The 8,828-nt window shown below is 45.7% G+C and overlaps 1 long non-coding RNA gene across 1 annotated transcript; it reads right to left on the reverse strand.

The window, feature by feature from the left end:
* Positions 1-3,180: 3,180 nt before the first annotated feature.
* Positions 3,181-4,382, reverse strand: LOC309539271. Its single transcript, XR_014222797.1, has 2 exons — positions 4,301-4,382; positions 3,181-4,001 (listed from the first exon to the last, which is right to left on the reverse strand). It is a non-coding gene; the product is annotated as an uncharacterized lncRNA (long non-coding RNA).
* Positions 4,383-8,828: the final 4,446 nt, after the last annotated feature.

The following is an 8,828-nucleotide window of genomic DNA, read 5'->3' on the forward strand; positions in this document are numbered from 1 at the left end:
CCACTAACTGAGCATGACAGTAGGTCTGGGGCACTGCGAAGGATTTGAAATAAATAAATGGTGCCACCAGCACTGCTAAAGGCGAGTCTCGCGCCTGAGAAACTGGTGAAGAGATTCTCCCCTGTTCTGGGGAAAATGGAGAAGTTGTCCTTTTGATTTCTCTGTCCATGAACAGGATGGAGGATTTCAAGAAGCAATTTGTGCACAGTTCTAAGACAGATTGCTGTGGTATATGAGAGGGCGGGAGTTGTCTCTCAAGCCAAAGTTGGGTGTTCCACAAATGAACTCTGAACCAGATTCTTACCACTTCTTCCTCTTTGTTTTATGGAGGCTACTGAGTTGCTGGAACTGACAGGGACAGAATGACCCCAAACCCTGTGCTACAGGCCAGGGTTGGAGAGCGAACTTCATACACAGCCAAATAAGCAGAGTTGGCAGGTTTGTTGTCTTGAGCAAATTGTGATCCATTGATTTTTTTAAAAAATGTTCACTACAAAAATTGGATTTCTACAGAAAAAAAAAGAATAACGAACATAACTGGAAATGTAGTTCTGTATCGTTGTTGCAGCCAAAGTGTTATCCATTGCGTGCCTGCATGTGTTAGATTTCCAAATGAGCATTACTCAAGTTATAGATCTGCTTTCATTCTTTCAATTTATCCCAGTGCTTTCAAAGATGAGCAGGGCAAAGATAGTATGCTGGCCAAGCGCAGGAGACTTTCTTTCTTAGTCTTTTGCTTGGTTAGATTTTTTTAAAACAACAACAACCCAACAACACTGAGGGGAATAGTCAAATCTACCAGCATTCCTGTGGTTTTGTTTATATGTCCACCTTGGATCAATAGCCCCTAGATCTCTCAGAATAGTTTAATAAGCATTCTCAAGGCAGCACGCAAGAAAGAAGAGAATTGATTGACCGAATGCTGCTGTTAAAGATATATTTTTGGCACGACATCTCGTGTGAATTCATTGATTTCGGGTAGAGGGTTGAGTGGGGAGAGAAGTAAATGTCAGGTTCAGGAAACCCCTTCCTATAAACTCTGCTCCTCTAGGTGCCTGGCATGTTGGCTACAAGCAGCCTTTTAAAGATCTTAGAGCAGGACCTCAGGTATCTGCTGTGGCCCACCACAACCCAGTGTATTTTGAAACTGTGGCAATTTTTAGTATCCTTACTTGTTTCTCTGTGGTGCATCAGATAGCATTGGAAACAGTGTGTCATGCCCACATTAGAGAACTCCTTTTCTGAAGAGGGTCTGGGGCTCCCAGAAGGTGGCCTTAGTCAGGGACAGCAAAAGAACAATGGACAAGGAGGACCTGGCAAACCCTCCAGGAAGACCTGCAAGGGTCTCTGCCCAAAGAAAGTGAACTCTTTGAAACAGAGGCAGAACGAGCCCTGAACCCTGGGGAGAGATGGTTCCTCAAGATGCAGAGTGAGACCCTCTCAGTCAGAAGTGCTCAGTGGCAGAGGAGGACTGCTTGTGAATAAAGGGCTACTCAGAAAGAAAATCCAGGTGGACCCTGGGTGGAGTTTTGGCAGCTGTGGTTTAAAACAACCTATCCATCGGCTCTGAGCTGTTCAAGCGTATTGGCAAGGCAGCTACGGCAGTGGCTTGCCTCTCCAAAAAGATATGGAAGAGTGTGATGCTAATGTCCAATACCAAGAGGAAGGTCTTCCTTGTGTGTTGAGCAGACTGCTTTATGGAAGTGAGTTGTGGGCAACTTAGAACTGTCAGGAGTGACACCTCGATGCTTTCCACATGCTCTGCATCATGAGGACTTGGGGCCTAACATGGCAGGACAGGGTTTCAAACCAAGATGTGCTCTCCCAGCCCCACATGTTTGCACTCCTGTCTCAGCTATGTCTACACTGGCTTGGTCATGTCCGCCGAATGGAAGATCGCAGGATCCCCAGGGACATGCTCTACACCAGTGTTTCTCAACTTGGGTCCCCAGATGTTGTTGGACTACAACTCCCATCATCCCTGAGCTCTGGCTTTGCTAGCCAGGGATGATGGGAGTTGTAGTCCCAAAACATCTGGGGACCCAAGGTTGAGAAAGGCTGCTCTATGCAGAGCTGGCCTCAAGCACCTTGCCTGTTGGCAGACCAACTCTGAGTTACAAAGATGTCTGCAAACGTGACATGAAGGCTGGCAACACGAAGCCCACCATGTGGCAATCCCTTTGCAGGCAACCATAGCATCTGGTCATGCATCCATAGCAGTGACCACAGGAGGAATGACCGCTGGGAGGAGCACAGAGAGAAGAAATGTCATGCTGTATCTGCAGCAACTGGACACCTTCATCTGCCTCATGTCTATCTCGCTTTGATCTCTACAGCCACCACAGGCATTGTAGCCTTCTAATAGTTTGACCTCATACCGAAAGGTGCTATACTGAGTCAGACCCTCTATCCATCTAGCTGAGTACTGTTTTCACTGACCAGTATGTGGCTCCCCAGGATTTCAGGCTGAGGATATTTCCAGCCACAGATTAAACCTGGGGTCTTCTGCAAAGTGGATCATCATCATCATTTTTAATTTGTATACTGTCTTTCTGTCTTACGGTTTACAAGCAGAAGAAACAAATAAAAAATAAAAAATGTACATCTTATAACAATCTAATGCAATGCAAAAAATGTGATAATCAAACAAAACTTTAAAATAAGCAACCTACATCAAAAAGTGGGACGCGGGTGGTGCTGTGGGTTAAACCACAGAGCCTAAAACTTGCCGATCAGAAGGTCGGCGATTCGAATCCCCGCGACGGGGTGAGCTCCTGTTGCTCGGTCCCTGCTCCTGCCAACCTAGCAGTTCAAAAGCATGTCAAAATGCAAGTAGATAAATAGGTACCACTCTGGCGGAAAGGTAAACAGCGTTTCCGTGTGCTGCTCTGGTTCACCAGAAGCGGTTTAGTCATGCTGGCCACATGAATTAGAAGCTGTACGCCGGCTCCCTCGGCGAGTAAAGCAAGATGAGCACCGCAACCCCAGAGTCGGTCACGACTGGACCTAATGGTCAGGGGTCCCTTTACCTTTACCTTTACATCAAAAAAGTAGCATTCAACAATCATTAGAATAGTATAAAATAATAGTATCAACATATAAAAGTTAAACATAAATCCACTCAACAGTTACAATAAATATTTTCTAAACTATAATCAATAAAACAACGGCAAGCCACAGTACATAAAATAATAGAATACAAATTGAGAAGCAGAGACTAGAGGGTGGAGCAAGGCAGGTGGAAGGAGGCCTTGCCTGATGAAGTCTCTCCCCTGACAGTTCTTCCTCCAGGACCAGCTCCCTTCTGGTTTACCACAGAGCCACATCCATTTCCCGCAACTTGCCGCAGCTTCTGTTGCTTTGCATTTCAAACAGTGTCTCTCCTTAGAAGCATTTCAAGTTTTAAAATATATTGAGTGGTTCTTTTTCTCCTTTCTTAAGGAAAAAGAAATACAAAGGAGCAGCCTTTAAAAACATACCACCAGGTCTCCTTCTCCACCCACTGCACAAAGCTTCGCTTTCACATTCTTCACTCTAGCCAAGACGGAGTGGCTTCACTGGGTATATTGGAAAGTCTCTCTTTTTGGGCCCATTAAAGAACACTCCTTTAACCTTCCTCTATGACACATCTCAAAGGATATTAGTCTTGCTGTTCTGCTCTTTGCAGGCTCAAGGGCAATTATGTTCTTGCTGAGGTATTGTGACAAATGCTGTCGAAAATGGCCTGGCTGAGGTATAACTAGAGCCTTAGCTAGCAGTAATACCTCCCCCTAAGATTTATATTATATTCCGGCAGCACTCAAAGCCTGTGCCATGTTTATTTTCTCCACTGGAGCCATATATTTGACTGTAGGTTTAAAGACATTTTCTCCATCTTGCTTCCATTTTTCTCTTGTCGGTCGTCTTTACAAACCGACATCCCATGCTGCTGCTGCTGCTGCTGCTGCTGTTCTTCCACCAAAGCCATTTCACATCTCCATGCAACAGAGTTTCTGAAATAACTGGAATGTAAGAACATTGGTGGCTATTGAACAGTATGCTCAAGCCGTGCAGTCACTTCCCAAAGGTGGTTCTAGATGATTGGCTATCGGGAGCTGTGATTGATCAAGAGAGGGAGTCCACAGAGCCCAGTTTATAGAAGGAGAGCAACACCCTTGTGAGCCATCACCTTTATACTGGAAGCTTTTCTTCCTAAGTAGTGTTTGGTTAATGAGTGGCAGCCGCTGGTCATGTGCTGATGGGGGGTGAGTTGTGTCTCCCCCCACCCCATATGGGAGAAAGAAGAAGTTGCATGGGGTACCTCTGCTTCTTCTAGCCCATGGGAGTTCTAGCCCATGGGAGCCAGCTTCATAAAGCTCCAGCTAAGGCCAGCCCCTGCCTCAAAAGAGAACCATAGAGTTGGAAGTGACCCCAAGAGTCATCTAATCCAAGGGATTGCGATGCAATAATCTCAGCTCAAACATCCATGACTTGGTTTTTCTTGGAGTGGTGTGTCAATTTGCATTTCTTAGTGCAGAAAGTATTGATCTGATGTGTGGAGATCTTTCCTATTCTGCTTAATTCAAGAGGGTTCTGGAAGCTACTGGAAGCTTCTCTGTGTGAAGGCAGCTTCATGACTGTTTGGGTTATACTTTCTGGGAAGCTGGTTTGAACTGGTTCTCTTATCTCTTCCAATTAAAGTCATGCTGACTAGAAATAAAGGCCAGAAGGAGCCTGGGTTTCACTTTCTCTTTCTATCTCTCTTCCTTCTGGTGTGGTGTTCTGTACATAGTATGCTTAGTGTTAAGGTAACTTGTTATAAGTTACCTTAGTGTTAAGGTAACTTGTTATAAGCTTATAAGGTTTGTAAGTGCTGCAACTGGATTTCTTATGGACTGTGTCAATCCTGAACGTACTGGATTTGTGAACATTATGCCTATTTGCTTCCAGCACAAGTAAAGTTCTGCTGGATGATATATTGCCAATGGTCTTTTTTGGGGAACTCTGCTGAACTCTGCTACATGTTTAAGGTTTTCCTCCACACGTATGACATGGTGATCCACCCAACCTGCCCTTGAATGACAGCATGGGATAAATAAGTCACTGTGTGGAGCTAAGTAAGGATCCACACAGTGCGTAGAGTATCTACAATACCCCCCCCCCCAAAAAAAAATAAAACAGACCAAAAAGGAGGCAACCCTCCCAAACAAAGGTATCCCCTCAAAGAAACCAAGGGAAAAAAGCCCCCTAAAATAATTAAAAAATTGAGAAAGGCAGGGGAATGTGTGAAAGGCTATGGCTGAGGGCACCTTCTCAGTCTCAATCTTTGTTGAGATTCCTGCAATGCCCAGGGGTTGGACTAGAAGATTCCCCATGGTGCCCATGGGATGCACACTGGAGACTCCATAACTAGGTGACTCCAGCGTGTCACAGCCCCCACATTCTTACATACACAGTGGAAACCTGGAAGGATCAACTGGGCCTAGTCTCCCACCACTTCCAACAAATAGCACTCTTTTGAAATCAACAAGCGGTTGCTTAGTTAGCTGCCTACATTCCGAGTGACCTGAAATATAGAGGAGAACCCACCACAAGTTCAAAAGACAGAAGGAAAGCTACTCTCCTGTTTACTGTGGTTAGGTCAACCTGGAACAAACACAGACATCCGTTTCATGTGCTGTTCATCAGCATAAGGATCTTTGGAAATGTCTCCAATATTCCTAAGCAGTCGCTGAAATGTTATTTTGAAGGACAAAGCCAAGACTCTCTATACCTGACTTCTTACCTGTCTGCCAAGCAGGGCAGAAGAAATAAGATAACAATACTCATCCAGAATCATCATATCATTCTACTGGCATCTCTTTTGTCTTTTTTCCAGACTGAGTATAATGCAAGGAAACAGAAGAATTTCCAGTGCTTCATATTTAAAAGTGAACCAGCCTAATCCACATTATCTGGATTTATACATGAATTGGAACACAGTTAACCAATAGACTGCACATTAATGTACACAGTATGCATTTTAGGGGAACGCACACTTAAAAAATGTGTGTAATTTGAACATGAAAAGGCCACAGTAAACAAGATGAGGCAGACTTATTAAATTCGTATGAAACTGACACAGAATGGAAATAAACTAATTTGTCCATCCCTAGTATGTAGCAGCTTTGACACATTCCATTGGCTGTATCATTTAGGCATTCCACTAGGAACACAGCCAAGAGCTGCCAGGAGCCACGAGGCAAACGGATATATATCTTTGTGTTATCAGCCAGCAAATGACTGAGATTACTCATTTCAGCGTTTCATGATATCCTCAGTAGGCTGCATACATACACTGGATGTCATGAGCAGCGGAACAGAACCTTGAGGGATGCGGGAAACCCAGTGGGAATTGCTGAAAGGATCTTCTGCTTCATCAGGCAAACACAGAGGTGACCAATATGCCACCGAGCCAGTGAAATAATCAGTTCAGCCATTGTGCAGCTCTACCCATGAGCAGTCTGTCCTGGGGATCTGGGCTCAAAACTAGGTTAGATACTGAGATCGGCTCTGAATTTGGCCCACTCCTGCCTTCCTTGTATGCCACCAGGTTAGAGTGTTAGACAAGAACCTGGGAGACCAGGGTTCAAATCCTGACAAAGCCATGAAGTTCACCAAGCGGCCTTGAACCAGTCCCTGTCTTTCAATGACATCTACCTCACAGGTTGTTTAGAGGATGAAGTGGAGAGGGGGGTAACCAAACATGTCACCTCGAGCTCCCTGGAGGAAATTTGGCGTATAAATGTAACAACATCAACAACTGCAGATTATCTTAAACTCCGAAGCTTAATTTACCAACAGTGTATGAAGCCCTATACACTTATGAACCAGGGTATCTGGGAAGCCTCCTCTCTTGCTATATCACACTCTAGTTACTCTGTGATGGCCTGGGACTTGGGCTCAGACTCAGAACAGAGGAGTCTCAGTCTGCACCAGATCCTTTGCCTCAGGCGGCATCTGAACCAGGTCTGGGGCCTGATTCTGAAGAGTCCCAGTCTGCACAGGTTCCCCTGCAACAAGCACCAGCTGGGCCGAGTCTGGGGCCTGAGCCTGCCCTGGCTCCAGATGTGGGGATTACCTTGTTGCCTTCAACTGGGCAATCACTTACAGCTGCTCCACTACCAGTTGGGTCAGGAGAGGCTGAGGCGGCCTCTGCGTCTAGTAACCCATGACATCTCCCGAGCTGCAGAGACTGAGGTCTGAGAGAAGGAGAGACCTGAGTACTCGCAGGAGGAGTGCTTGCCTTTGGGCGAGACAGGGAGGGGAGTCACCGGGGGATCAGGACCAGCCGTTACCCTGACAAAGGGCTGTCAGACCCCGCCTCAGGTTGCGAGAGCAACATTGCTGTTTGCTAGAACTTGCCTGAGACCCTGTGCCTGACCTAGCCTGGTTTCCTGCCTTTGTGACCTGCCTTGGCCTTGCGGACTGACTCCTCGTGGAATCCTTGGATTTGGGACTGGACCTGGCTGGACCATGTTGCTCGGGTTAACCCCCGGGCCCAGCACATACTCAGATCTGGACATGAAGACCTGTTGGTGCACATATCTCTGTAGTAAAGCAGCTGGGGACCTTAACATGTGCTTTTAGCATTGTGGCCTCTGTTCTGAACTAGTCTGGCCAGTGGCCTGATCCAGCAAGCTCTTCTTATGTTCTTATTTGTGATTTTCATTTCCTTCCTTTTCGTGGCTAATACTCCACACACAAATCTGTTGGCTGTAGTGAAGGGTTAACCTTCTGTGTCTCGAGGCTGAGAGGAGGCGCTTACAAGGGAAGTAAGCCAGGATGTGACGAAAGCAGCTTGGAATGCTGTAAGCTGAGTGCAAAGTGAAAGCAGTTTTGTTGCGCAGCTGCAAACAGAGGGAGAAGATGCAGCTTAAGTCAGATGGAAGTTCTTGTTTGTAAATATGCTACTTTTGAGCTAATAAAGAGATATTAGGACAGAAGAAATGTGTGGGACTTAATTTACTGCTCTTTCAAAGACACGACCGCTGTGCAACTTTGCTATTTGCTAATTGCTTTACGACCTGCAGAGGCTCGCAGGGGGAAGCGTGCTGGACGCCGAACAATAAAGCAATAAATCTACCTAACAAAATCTCTGTTCAATTCAGTTCTCTTTTCTTTTCCTCTGGCAAAATATTGCTACGGGTTTATGGGTGACTTGGCCCCCTCTAGATTCCTGGGTGCTAGGGTTTGATCAGCACTTTGAGAATGAAGATGAGCAGACAAATGTTAGAATCAACAGTGTTATAATGCAGACTGTTTCCTGGAAAGGAACTGACTGGAGTATAAAAGAAGGTGATAATGCGATTAAGAAAACAGTTACCCTGGGCCTGACAGCAGAGGAGTTTGAGCCCCGCCTTTCACAAGGCGATGTTAAACAGAGACAAGGACAGGTTTTAGGATTTCAAGTCTGGGTGACGTAGGCTGAAGGAAAATGGTGGCATTTTGCAAAACGTTTGAAAAGCCGGGGAGAAAAGGCAGTGAGCAGGACTCTTGGCGGGCTGGCTGGAGCAGGCTATAACAAAGGGGCAAGTAGCATGGGTAGTTCTTCTGTTTGTAGACTTAATCCTGCTGCTCCTAAGAGAGGAGCAAAGAATCACCTTGAGATGTAAATCCTGAAAATCCCTTAGAGTAGACTCATGTTGTACATATGTGTAAATAAACCATATGCCATAAAGACACTGCAGTCTCCTCTGTGCCTAATTTCTAAGCTAATAACAAACCACAGGTAACAGCCTGGACCCCTGCAATCTCACACTTCTTGAAGATTGGGGTGGTGTGTAGCAATATCTTAATTATGTGCTTCC

This window comes from Podarcis vaucheri (genome assembly GCF_965113315.1).
Source record: "Podarcis vaucheri genome assembly, chromosome: 8".
Lineage (NCBI taxonomy): Eukaryota > Metazoa > Chordata > Lepidosauria > Squamata > Lacertidae > Podarcis > Podarcis vaucheri.